General features: G+C 38.8%; 1 protein-coding gene across 4 annotated transcripts in view; it reads left to right on the top strand.

Annotated features, from left to right (window-relative positions):
- The window catches only part of DYRK1A (dual specificity tyrosine phosphorylation regulated kinase 1A), a 126,531-nt gene that overhangs the window by 73,995 nt on the left and 38,580 nt on the right, over window positions 1-13,956 (top strand). The gene's annotated exons all lie outside the window — the stretch shown is intronic.

The raw sequence follows: 13,956 nt of genomic DNA, 5'->3' as shown, positions 1-13,956 counted from the left end.
CCCAATGACTGTTACACCAGGGGATAACTGCTCTATACTGTACAATTAGTTATTCCAGGATCAAACTGTGGGCATTTTCCCTATTTTACTTACATATGGTGTCCAAAGGTCGCCCTGGGTTTTGGCATTCAGTTATTGTATTGGGAAAGAGCAGGGAGGTTTACTCAGATTTTTATGGGTTAGGCTTGGTGACACCACATAGCACTTGTTGGTACTCCATTGGCCAGATCGTAGTCGCAGGTCTGCTAGTTGTGAGAGAGCCTGGAAAATGACTAGTTGCCTCAGTCAGGAAAAAGAAGCGCCTTTGGTTATTAATTAGCAGTCTCGGCCATGTGGCCAATACAGCCGCCATAAACACTAGTAAGACATTGATTTATTCTACATAATTATTTCTTTTGTTGCTCCTTTTCTCATTCCCCCATGTTTCTGTAAATTACTCCCCTCTCCTGTGATCTTGGGTTTTTTTTGGGGGGGGAGGGTGTGATGGGCCCTCATTGTTCATTTATGTATGATAGTCGAGGTTTTTGTATGCAGACAACAGAAACTCATTCTTGGCTAAGTTGGGCTGAAAATGAATTTAATTGAAGGCTGCAAGTTAGTTCACATAATTGATTGGAAGGCTGGAGATTATGCTAGAAAATTAAGTAGGAACCAAAGTGGCAGGCAGCAGAGGATACAGCCAGGGTGAAGCCATAGGCCCAAGTCTGGTTAGAATGCCACTCCTGGCACTTTGCAGTGAATTGCTGCGTGAACTTCACCTTTCCCTTCCCCACGGCACATGGCTGTCACTGTTCCTGCACCTTCGAGATCATAGACTCTGAGCAAACACACTTGACTGTTCAAACTTTGGTTTTTAGCAAAACCCTAGTTTACCAGGCGAAAGGAAGAGTGATTTTTTTGTTACTCTTTGGCTTTTATAGTAGGGGGCATGGCTTTTTTTTTTTTTTTTTTTTTTGGGTCTTTCACGATTTTCCCAAACCTAAATGAGTGTCCAGAGATACCAAGTGACCAAAAAATGACAAACAACTACTTTAGGACCTTTTTATCAGGATGAAAGTTCCCATGTTCTGTTGTGAGATAGAAAACTATGTTTTAGTCTTGATTTTTTTGCCACTCACCTTTTTGGACAAGTTATTAAATCTCTCTAGGTTGCTGCTGTCCCTCTGTAAATTGAGGTGGAGAACTTGATGTCTGTTAATATCTGCTCATCCACTCACTCATTGAATAAATATTTATTGAGTGCTTTTGTGCTGGCATAAAAGAGATGAGTAAGACATCCTGGCCTTCCTGCTGTTCAGTGGGTGAGTGGGAATGCAAGCAGCTCATGAGGAGTTAGCTCATTCAGACTAGAAAGGGGGTGAGAGTGCTGTGGGCGGGATTCAGGAATCACTCTCTGCTTCATTCACCCGTTCATTCATTCATTGTCTGCTGTAGCCTTTGCATTTGTAGTTAGAATACTCAAACAAGTAAGATCAGTCCTTCCCTCAATTCCAGCTAACTATTCCAAGCTCTCAGTAGCCACCTATGACTAGTGCCTATCAGGTCTAAGGCACAGCATTGATTTCCTAGTGACTTTAAAAAAGAACAGATCAAAGCATTATTTGTACACATGAAATTAACATAATGCTATGTCACTTATATCTCAACTAAAAACATTTTTTATAAGAGAAAGTTTATTTAGAAAATCAAAGACGTAGAAGTGAGTGGTAGAAGAAATGAACTTAGGAAACAAGTTACAGAGACAAAAGGAGGGCCCTTGGAGCTTCGGGAAGAGAGGTAAGGAAAACACCCTGGTGGGGAAGAAGCGGGGGAGAGGCGGGTAAAGATGGGGGAGGAGGGGTGTGCTCCTAGGAGGGAGAGCCAAAAACATTTTTCTTTTTTTAAAATTAGATGTCTTCTTAGGTGGGAAGTGGAAAGAAGTGTTACTGGCATGTGTCATTCAATTAGAAAAATAAGTATTTTCTGTATTAAAAACAATTGAATATGATTTTTAGCTTTATGATTATATTTGGAATTTTGAAAATTACATATTGTACAATCAAAAGACAGATTATTTTCCCAAATTATCCCTCAGTCCTTAATATACATATTTGAGTCGTAAACAGTCTTTTACGTAGTGTCTCAAGTTATGGGGTGTGCTGTCTGTTACTTTACTCTGAATAACTAAGGTCTGTTTGAGGATGATACATAGACAAGGAGGAGAACCGCTTATAATAGTAGTATGGGATGCTGTGGCAGTCACTTGGTGTAATGAATTTGTACAAATTGAGGCAGAGAAATTGAACAGATTTTGAAATTATGACCTCACATTTTTAGGTGTTGATGTTGTAAATAAAACTTTTACAGACTTTTTTTTTTTTTTAAGTATTGTAATCATGAATATACCCATAGGATTCATGGAAGACATCAGCTGTTCCAATATTGACTTGTTTTTATATCATTGTTACTTGGGATAAAATATCCAGTTACAGTATCATACAGGCATTCAAAAGTGTTGTATCTCAAAAAGACCTAGACATTCCTATTATGTGCTCTGGGGAACCTAGGTGACTTTAAAGGGAATCTGATGCTGGCAGAGGCACTGGTGTTGAGGAAGGTGGTAGGCTTTTGGCTGTGTTGGGATGAATGCCTCATGTATATGGATAGAGATGTAATATTGAGCTTGTTAGGAAATGGGAGACCCTTGCTTTTGAGACAGCCTTCCAATGCTGGTTGTGGTCTTGTCAGGCAATCTGATGTCAGGGAACGCATTTCTAGTTGCTAGATGGGATGCTGCCCTTCCCACGAATCACTCCATAAAGCCAATTAAAAGGGATCATGTCAAGTTTAAAGTGACTGTGGAGATGGTTATTCAGGTGTGTTCACCTTCTTTTTCTGCCTGAGAATGCAGAGCAGTTTAGTTATACTTGTCAAAAGGCTCCCTCCCCAAACAATGCTTTGCAGGTGAGGGAGAGGGGACAGTGGTTACATATAATTTGAAGAGCCCCAAGTGCATAGAGGCACCCCCTCTGTGTGTCATGGGGTTATTTGGGAAGGTGGCATGTTTTCCCCAGTGTCCAGTGGTTACTGAGCTTAGACCAGAGCCTGGGCTTCCGCTTCCCGGCAGGTTTCTTTTTCTTCTCCACACCCTTTCCTTTTCTTTTTATTGTCCTTGCACCTTTTCCTTTCTGTTTTCAACCAAGTTTTAATTGTCATATGTTTGGTAAATGAAAACTGCTGAGTTATACTCAGAGGCAGTCTTCGAAGTTCAAGTCATAATGCATTTAAGGAGATACCATCATTCTACTCTGCCCTTTTCTGACTAATGTCACCACTGTTTTTCCAAGTCACCTAGGCTCCAAACTTCTGAGTCATTTTTGAATCCAGGTCGGCTCTCATCTTCCATATTTAAACAAGTTTTCAAGTCCGGATAACTCTTCCTCACAGTGTGTGTTCATAGGTCTCTTTCCTTTTCTTCCTCCACATTAACCTCTGAAAGGCTCTCTCGATCCTTTGCTTGGACTGTTGAAATAAGCCCCTAATTGATCACTGGTTGTGGCTTCTCCTGTTGCAACCCGTATTACATATCAGTTGCATCTTTTGCCTGATTCTTTCCCAGAGCGGGGCAGATCTTAGTGTTTGTAATTGTGTTGTTAGAGATTAAGGATATTGTATAATACTTTGGACAGTAACATTTTCCAGACTATTTTCATTTGGTATAGACTGAGATGCAAATTTTAACCACTTTTGCACAGGTATGGAAGAAGGAAAACTAATTCTGAGCTCTGAAATGATGTGTATATTTGCTATATAAATATACTTTTAGTGAAGGGTTACTGTTTTTATATTATTAAATTTTATAACTTCTCTTGAACAGTTAAAATTTGCTTAATGCTTAACTTCAAAGTGTCTGGTCAGGTGAATATCTTGCCTTTTGGGCATTCTGTAATGGAAAATCCCTGTAAATATACTGTTTTTAATTGGAATCACAAAGCCAAACGATTGCCTCATTGGATAATTTTAAGTATTATGCTGCAATTCAATATAGGTACCCAAGTACTTAACTGGATTTAAATATATCTTGTATGTTTAACAGCTGTCTCAGTAGAACTAAGAATGAATCAGGAGTATGTGTATGGTTCTGCTCTTTGCCTGGGGTAGAGGGAAAAGGTTTTTTTAAAAAACGTTGGGCGAAACAGACCAAGTAGCACCTAAACTATAATTTAATGGCTCACCTTAATAAAGGAAAGCCTCCCCCCGCCCCTCATAGAAATTAATGTCTCAAAGCTTCTTGGCACCTTGTTTTCTACTAAATGGGGAAATTTTTTATTTAAATGGCTTTAGTAATGAGTAAACATTTTTTTATTATGGACACTATAAAAAAGATTTTCCACTTGAAGTTTTCATGACTGCTTATGAAATATCAGGTAGTATTATCTGCTTTACTTATTTTTACTAATTAAAAATAGGTAACAATTTTAGAATGTTGGGGAAAATAATAAATTTACCCATATTACATGCTATACTGTGTAAAGTATAATAATTTGTGGAATCCAGCAGCTATATCTTGGGTGACTGTTTTAGTCTTTTTCTTTTGTTCCAGATGCTATGACTAAAAATAAGTTCTTGACCTCTAATTTCAGCTGTAAGAATTTGGTTTGTCTTTTATAATTGAAAGGGTTAAGCACTCATTTGTTATAAGGTTCAGGAAGATGTTCTTATAATGTAGTTGATGAGGATAGTATAGCACCTCAAACAGAATGGGTGCTTGTTAAATAGTGTGACTAAAATGCATGCATATGTATGCTGGTCTCAAAGTATCAAGATGTTCTTTTTAGTTCCCAAGTACAGTTAGTGTTCTACTTTGTCTCCTCCAGTGGCTCGTTAGTTGGTCTGTCCCTATCATCCATCCATCTATCTATCTATCTATCTATCTATCTATCTATCTATCTATCTATCATCTATCTATCTATCTTCTATCTAATCTTAGTGGTTGCTTGAGGGCTTATCACAGGCATCCTTAAGTTGTACTGTGAAGTATTTTCATTTTACCTCTCTGGTTGTCACATGTTTTACTTTTGTATGTTACAAACTTCACAATACAATATTAATTTTGCTTTAAATAGTTATTAAAAATATTGACAAGATAACTTTTTTTTTTACTGTTTATCTACATATTTACCATTTCTGGTGGTCGTTATTCCTTTGTGTAGATCTCAGTTTCTATCTCGAATCACCTTCCTTCTCTAAACTATATTCATTTTCTGAGTATAAGTATGCTGTTGACAAATTTTTGCACTTTCATTTGTCTTAAAAAGTGTTTGCCTTCATTTTTCAAGGATGTTTTAACTGGATATAGAATTGTAGATTACAGGTCTTTTTCCTCTATCATTTTAAATCTGGTACTTTAGTGTGTGTGTGTGGTTTCTTACGAGAAGTCAGTGGTTCTCCTGTATGTCATTGGGTACTTTTCCCCCCTCTGGCTGCTTTTACAATGTTTTTCTTTATTGTTGGTTTTCAGTGATTTGGCTGACTGCCTCATTGTGTGTGTGTGTGTGTGTGTGTGTGTGTGTGTGTGTGTGAGAGAGAGAGAGAGAGAGAGAGAGAACTCACGTATTCTGTAGTGACATGTATTGGCCCCTAACTAGAAGTTAATAAGAAATCAGTTCATTTTGTCCTTACCATTAGATAATTTACAGAGTCATTTACATTTATTTAAAACTTGTGGAGCCAGGCACTGTGCTATGTGTTTGGGATATAAAAATGAGTAAGAGAGACTGTTAAGCAGTAGCTCTTGCCTGTGCTATGATTAGATTTCTTTATTTCTAGCTCATGAGCCCTCATTTTTAAAATATTTCTTTCATTCTTACCCCCTTCAGCTCACTCCCTTTCTTTCTCAACCATTTCTTCACATTCTAAATATTACTGATGGATTCAGTTTATTGTTTCATTGAACAAATATTTATTGAATGCAGGCCATTTGCCAGGCACTGTTTTTGGTACTGATTAATGATATCATGAGGAACAAAAGTTACTCATGGACTTAAATTCAGTTCCCCTCTTGATTGTGGACCTTAATTTCCAGCCACCATGAAAAGCACGATTGCATATTCCTTTAACACTTTCTCTGTTTCCTTTAGAGTAGGTCTTGTTGCAGGGTGCTTCCCACATAAGCTTGTCCCCCACCTTCTTCCTCCATTTCTTATGGGATTCTGTCCCAGAAGCTTGACCTCATAAAAGTTTCCACATTTTGGATGTCATAGTTTAATTAACTTGAATTATTTTTATTTTTCTTAATATTGTTCTTTCTCTTTAAAATCTAATGTGGGTTTATACTGTCACAAGGGTGGTTCCCAATTAACATATTAATAACAAAAAGAAATTCAAGTTGCCTGTAAGCGGAGTTACATGTGGGTGTTAACCAGACCAATGGTCTTCTCTAGGCTTTTCTAGTTGACAGTTCCTCTGTCTACTACAGCATTTTGTTTTTTTTAACTTTATTTTTTTTAAAAATATATTTTATTGATTTTTTACAGAGAGGAAGGGAGAGGGATAGAGAGTTAGAAACATCGATGAGAGCGAAACATCGATCAGCTGCCTCCTGCACACTCCCTACTGGGAATGTGCCCGCAACCAAGGTACATGCCCTTGACCGGAATTGAACCTGGGACCCTTGAGTCTGCAGGCTGACGCTCTATCCACTGAGCCAAACCGGTTAGGGCTACTACCGCGTTTTTGAGTCTTACCCACCATCTTCCACTCTCTCAGATCTGTTCATGAAATGTTTCTCTGTGGAATCATTGCTAATCTCTATTAGTGGTATGGTCTTTACTTACTATAGTTTCTTAGTAAAATATAGTAACTTGAATAGAGTGAGAAAGCTACTTCATTTTTTAGTAAACTATTTATTTACCAGCACAATTAAAAAAAATACACACACGTGTGTGTATTGATTTCAGAGAGGAAGGGAGAGGGAGAAGGGGGAGCGGAGAGAGAAACATCAATGATTAGAGAGATTCATTGATCTGCTGCCTCCGGCACGCCCCCTACTGGGGATTGAGCCAGCAACCCAGGCACATGCCCTTGATCGGAATCGAACCTGGGACCCTTCAGTCCTTAGGCCAATGCTTTATCCACTTAGCCAAATCAGCTAGGGCCCAACACAATTTTTACGAACTTTTAAAAAGTTACAGAAATGTGCCCGTGGTAAAACAGATTCATACAGGATATGAAAAAGTAGATAGGACCCACATGCATATTCTTTTTTCCAGCTTGCCTTTTGTACTGTTTGGCAGCACTTTAAAGTATTATTTTGGAATTGAACTCTAAGTAATGATTTTGAAGAAAGTTTTGAATTAAATATTATAAGTTCATTATTAAATTACAATATCTGATATTGCTACATGTATTGTGATATATTCTCTGGGTAAGTAATATATTATTAGTACTGATGAGCTAGTTTTAAGTTTAGATGAATAAGACATATAATATGGTAGATAGCAGGTTAAACCATATAAAATTGTAATTTTGTAGTAGTTCTAATATCAGCACTTTCAACCTAATACTTTATCTTCATCCCTATTATAGGATGAACTGAGTTTTTTTTTCTTATTAACATTTGAATTAAAAGGGAAGATGGAAACTTTAGGAAGAATACATACAAATCATGTGATTTGCTTAATTAATAAAATCAGGTTGACAAGAAATTTCTGTATTAGTTTGTCTTGGACTCTTACCTAAAGAGAGAAAGCCGTCCCACAAGTGAAAAACAGTTATTTCTTGTTAACCCATATTCAGATTATCTACAGCAGATTTGAAAAAGAAAATTTTATTTTTCATTTGGCATATCAGCCTTATGCGCGGGAATGTGCATTAGTTTTAAAAAACAAAGCAGAAGCCCTTGAGTCTAGGAAGGTAATCTATTGGGAGGAAAAGCCCTGTAGTGTATGGTATAGTCAGAATACAGCATATCTTTGGGTTATCTGTTACTTGTATTAGCTGGAAAGTGGCTTTCTTTTATTAAGGTGAGCCATTAAATTGTAGTTTAGGTACTACTCAAAGCATCGGTGGTATCCTCTGGTGGCATGTTAGAAATGTAGATTCAAGCCCTACCTTAGATCTCCTGAAGCAGAATCTCCACTTTTAACAAGATTGAAAGGAGATTTGTAAGTACATTAAAGTTTGAGAAGTGCTGTTATAGATCATGAGTGTCATTGGCACCCCAGTAACCAGTGTCATAGTATTATCACAGTAAAGGCTTGTTGAATTTAATGCATGTAGTCGACTGGTTCTAGGTTCAGAACATGAAGTATTTAAGAGGATAGTAATAACAATAATCAAGCAGAAGCTAACAATTTCTTTGTAATTCTTTGATAGCTATCTGGGAATCACAAAATTACCCATCTGTCCCTTCAGATGTATCTTGAGTGTGATTCTACTCATGCTGGATGGTTGATTAGAGGTCTTGTGATCGTGTGTGCGTGTGTGTGTGTAAATATACAAGTCAACAATGGTATTACAAATTAAAGAAGTAATTTGATTTTATGAGTTGAGGAGGATACATAATTGATAGTGTAATGTACAAAATAAGTAAAAATAAAGTAATTTGTATTCAGGGAGATTAAAGTTTCAATCTAGTAGAAAATAAGAAAGGGACATAGAAAAGTTATTAGTGTTCAGATATAAATTAAACACAACTACATGTTGTTTACAAGAGATAAACCTAAAATATAAGGAGATAGAAAGGTTGAAAATAAGATATACCATGCAAAGATTAATAGAAAATTTGGTGTAGCTATACTAATTTCAGACAGAGTAAAAAACATTATTGGAAATAGAGAGGAGCAGAATTTTTTCATCTGAAAGGTATAACTCTAAATGTATGTAATCTAATAACATAACTGAAATGGGAGATTTACAATACACCTCTCTTGCTAACTGATAGAACAAGATGAGAGCAGAAATAGAAACAACATATAAGAGGATAATTAATAAACCTTTCATTAGACTGATCACAAAGAACGAGAAGGCCTCATTAACCAATCTTGAGTTGAAAAGGGATATCACTACAATTATACCTTCCTAGATCAAAATGCTTATGAAAGGATACTATGAAGAACTTGATGCTAGTATATTTGAAATTTAGATGAAGTAGACATACTATTAAAAAAATACAACTTACTAAAACAGACACCAGGAAATACAAAACCTGAATAGTTCTATTATATAAATAATAACTTTTAATTGAAAAATCTTCAAAGAAAACTCCAGGTCCACATGGTTTCGCTAGTAAATCTACCACAAAAGGATAACCAGGAATCCAAAGGTGGTTCAACATTCACAACTCAGTCAATGTTTTTCATCACATTAGCAGTAAATCTGAAAACTCATGTCATTTCATTGGATGCAGAAAAAGCATTTAATAAAATTCAGTATCCATTTGTGGGGAAGAGTTTTTGGCAAACTAGGACTAGAAGGGAACATCATTACTCTGAAAACGGTTATCAATCAAAAACCTACAGCAACCACAGTACTGGAGAAATGTTGAAAGCTTTCTCTCTGAGGTTGGGACAGAGACAGTGGTGCTTCTCTCTTCTTCTAACACTGTTCTAGAGGTCCCAGCAAGTGGAATAAGGGAAAGGGAAGAATAAGGATTAGGAAGGAAAAAATAAAACGGTTTAAAGTGCCCAGTAGTGCTAGTAGCTACTTATTAGATAATGCAGATCAACCCATCATGGCAGAAAATTCTGATGAACAGTGCTGTTCAGTAGAGACAATGTAAGTGCAACCAAAATCCCAACATGGGTTCATTTGTTTTTGATGAGATGATTCTAAAACATACATGGACATGCAAAGGGATAAGAATAGCTGAAACATTCTTAAAGAATAAAATTCTCTACTAAATATTAAAACTTCTAAAACGATCATAATTTAGACAGTGTCTGGTTTTTGTACAAAGATCTAAGAAATCTAGTTAAGTCTGTATCCAGTAGAACAGAATAGAGAATCCAGAAACAGATCCAAGCAAGTATGGACATGTGATTTATGACAAAGCTGGCATTGCAGAGCAGTGGGGAAAGTTTGTTTTTTTAATCATTGCTTTGGGATCAATTGGATGTTTATTTTTGGGGGAAATAAAATTCAAGAGCATTGCCCATCTAGATGTGAATGGTAAAATCCGACTTGTAGAAGAAAACAGAATTTTTTCATGTCTCTGGCGTAAGGAAAGATTTAATCAGACACCAAAAGTTCTAATTCTAAAGCAAAAGTGTTAAGAGATTGTGTTAATTGAAAAACACCATTAAGAGAATGATGATGCAGATCATCTCTAAGCAATAAGATGCTCACATCTAACATGTTTAAAAATAGAAACTTTTTAATTTTAGAAATTTTGTGAAAAATTTTTTTGATAGAAAAATGGTAAAGAAAGTCTTAATAGGCATTTCACATAAGTGGATATCCAAATGGCCAGTAAATAAATGAAAAGATGCTCATAGTCACCAGAAAAATACAAGTTAAAATCTCAGTGGGCACTACACATCTCCTGTAATGACTGAAATTAGAAAGGCTGATGATTCAAGTATTGGTGTAAGAGTGGAGCAGAGGTAATTTTCATAAACTAGTGGAAAAACAGATTGAATTTTTAAAAAACTGGAAAAACAACAGAACAGCATCTCTGTGTATACCAAAGACACTTAAGTCTTCCTAGTGGCAGTATTCATACTAACTCTGAAGTGGAAATAATCCAAATGTCAATCAAAAGTAGAATGGATAAACAAATTGTCATATGTTCAAATAATTGGATACTATAAAGTAATGATAATGAACAAACCAGCCTATGAACATGTCATTAAGTGTAGAGACCAATTTATATAAAGTTAAAACGGATCTGGTTTTGGAGATCAAGATACTAACTTTGGGGAAGAGGGAATTTGGATTGATTGGGAAGGGTCATTGAGTAGTGTGGGGAGGCGTTGCAGGGATGATGGCCATTCTTTTTTTTTCTTGACACACAGGCTCAATTGATGACAATTGTTTGTTATGTACTAATGACTTTTGCACTTTTTCTGCATCTATATATATATTTATAATAATAAAAGCGTAATATGCTAATTAGACCAGACAGCCGAACGACCTTCTGGATGAAGCCGGGGCTGTGAGGGCCAAGGCAAGCTGCCGCGGCTGCGAGGGCCAAGCCCCTTGCATGAATTTTGTGCATTGGGCCTCTAGTCCTATATAATAAAAGGGTAATATGCAAATCGACTGAATGGCGGATTGACCGGTCACTACGATGCGCACTGACCACCAGGGGGCAGATGCTCAACACAGGAGCTGCCCCCTGGTGGTGGTCAGTGCGCTCCCACAGGAGCACTGCTCAGCCACAAGCGAGACTGATGGCTGGTGAGCACAGCGGCCCACCTTCGCCGCAGCGCTAAGGATGTCTGACTGCTGGCGGGCCTAAGCCAGCAGTCGGACATCCCCCGAGGTCTCCCAGACTGTAAAAGGGTGAGCTGAGGACCCCCCACTACACCCCCATGCATGAATGTTGTGCACCGGGCCTATCTATCTATCTATCTATCTATCAAAGCCTAAGTGACTGTTATGACCGAACAACTGGAACGACAAGTCGACCAGTCGCTATGATGCGCACTGACCACCAGGGGGCAGACGCTCAATGCAGGAGCTGCCCCCTGGTGGTCAGTGCTCTCCCATAGCCAACCTCTCATGGCCAGCCAACCTTCCCTGGTCCCTTCCCCGACCAGCGAACATCCCGCAGTCCCTCCCTTGCCCCTCCCCTTGTCCGGCAGCTGGCAGGCCCCGGCCGGCCCAGCCCTGATTGGGACTGGGCGAGACAGCCTGGTAGGCCCTGATCGCCAGCCAGGACTAGTGACCTCACCCATGCACAAATTTCATGCACCAGGCCTCTTGTCCTATATAATAAAAGCCTAATATGCAAATTGTTTGATCGGGAGTTCACTGCTTGCTATGATGTGCACTGATTACCAGGGGGTGGTGTGGAACATGGCGGGCAATGCTGGCCCCTATGGGCCCCCACGAGAGCAGGACTGTGGTGGGATGGTGGAGCAGGTGAGCGGGTGGCGCCAGGCCAGCCATGTTTACTGCATCTCCACGTGGGGACTCAGGCGGAGGGGGGTGGGGGTGCGAATGGGGGCACAGGGGCCCTGGTGCTGCCCAGGGCACAAAGGTCAGCTGGGACCTGCCCTTCCATGGCAGACGCTTGTGCTTGATTGTTGGCCAGTCCTAGGGACCACACCCATGTACAAATTTCGTGCACCGGGTCTTAGTATTATAATAAACTGGAGGCCTGGTGCACGAATTACACACAGGTAGGGGTTGATTTGGGGCCTGGATCAGGCTGGTTAGCTGCTGCAGTGCATGTCATAGCCACCGGTCATTCTGGTTGTTGTGGTCATTGTGCTGTTCTAGTTGCTGGGCTTTTACATATATAGATAAGTTTATGGTATATAATAATGGCATTGATAATAGAAACAGAAGTAATATTTTAAACAGTGCTTTTTATATACCAGGTTCTATTCTGCATGTCTACTTGTGGTGTCCATTTAAACTTCATAACAAACCTCAGGGATTAGGGTTAGTGTTATAATACATCTGCTTCATAGATAAGGAAACTAAGATCCAGAGTGGTTAAGTTATTTACCATTCAGGGCCTCAGTCTTTTTACTGTTTACTTATAAGAGCTATTTATAAGCCCCCTTCCCCCTTTTTTTTACAATGCAGATTTAAAGCCTCCTTTCCCCCCATTATTTGACATGTAGGTTTCCAGTTTTTTGCTGTTAGAAACAGTGCTAAGATAAACATTTTTTTCTTACTATCTTTGTGCACATTATCAGTCACTTCCTTAGGATAAATTTCTGATTTTTTTTTAAACTGAACAAAGTTGCTCCACATAATTATATTGAGTATTTTTTGTAATGAGTAACGAAATGTTTAGAAAAGTTATCTCGTCTACCACCACAGTTACATTGTCATCTTACGTATTCAGCAGATATTTATTATGTACTATGGGTCAGCCAAGCCCCTGATGCTGTAGTGGAGGGAGACAAGCTAAGGTCTAAAAGCAGTAAGTACTAAGGCAGGTGGTAGTCAAGTTCATGGGGTGGGAGATTGAGATTTGCATTTTAGAAAGTCACTAGTCGTGTTATTGAAGAAATGCCAATTTGCAGATGGGCATAGTAAACACGAATAACTGTTAGGAATCTATTTAGTCATCTAAGCGAGGCATAGGGTAATGGAGATGAAAGGAAGAGGTGGTGTTGATGTCTTCTATGGGAAGGTTATATTGGAGTGTTCTATGGGAGGTGGAATCAGCAAGATTGGGTGGCTGTTTGCTTGAGGTGGCCGATGGAGAAGACTAGCAGACTCCCAGAGCTTTGAGTCTTGTGGCCTGGGCGGGAGACAGGTCACCCACTGTGGGAGGAAATAGGAGTGAAACTTACGCTGGGGAAAGATCAGGCTTTGTTTTCCTCAGTGTATAGCGTCTGTGAGCATTCATGTAGAGATTGAGTGCTCCGCTGGAAGGGGCACTGTCTCATCTTCCTTTACTGTACAGCACTGTAATTGCAGCTGATATGGAGCCATTCAGGAATTGCCAGAGCTGTTCTCAGTACTTTACATGTATTAAATAAAACACTTAACCTTCACCACAGCCTTTTGAGGTAGATATTGTCATTATCTGGAAATTAGGTGTATAGGTATCTCATTTAAACTTCACAACAAACCTAGAGGACTAGGTAAATGTGGAGCTGAAGTTTCAAACTGCGTGGCTTAGAATCCGTGCTCGTCGCTCTTGGGCCAATGCTGTTGTAAGTCTCAAGAAATGCAGACTTCAGGAAAAGTACCCTGGTGCTGGCCAGTGTTCTGTCGTGGTGGGAGATGGCTGGTTTATTCAGGCAGACAAGCACAAGTGTGCTGGTCCAGAGTTTGCTGACCAGGGTT

The sequence above is a fragment of the Myotis yumanensis genome, unplaced genomic scaffold, assembly GCF_028538775.1.
Source record: "Myotis yumanensis isolate MYYU_CA2020_CCGP unplaced genomic scaffold, mMyoYum1.0.hap1 SCAF_2, whole genome shotgun sequence".
Lineage (NCBI taxonomy): Eukaryota > Metazoa > Chordata > Mammalia > Chiroptera > Vespertilionidae > Myotis > Myotis yumanensis.
Note: the sequence above shows the minus strand (reverse complement) of the source record. Positions and strands in the feature narration are given on the sequence as shown.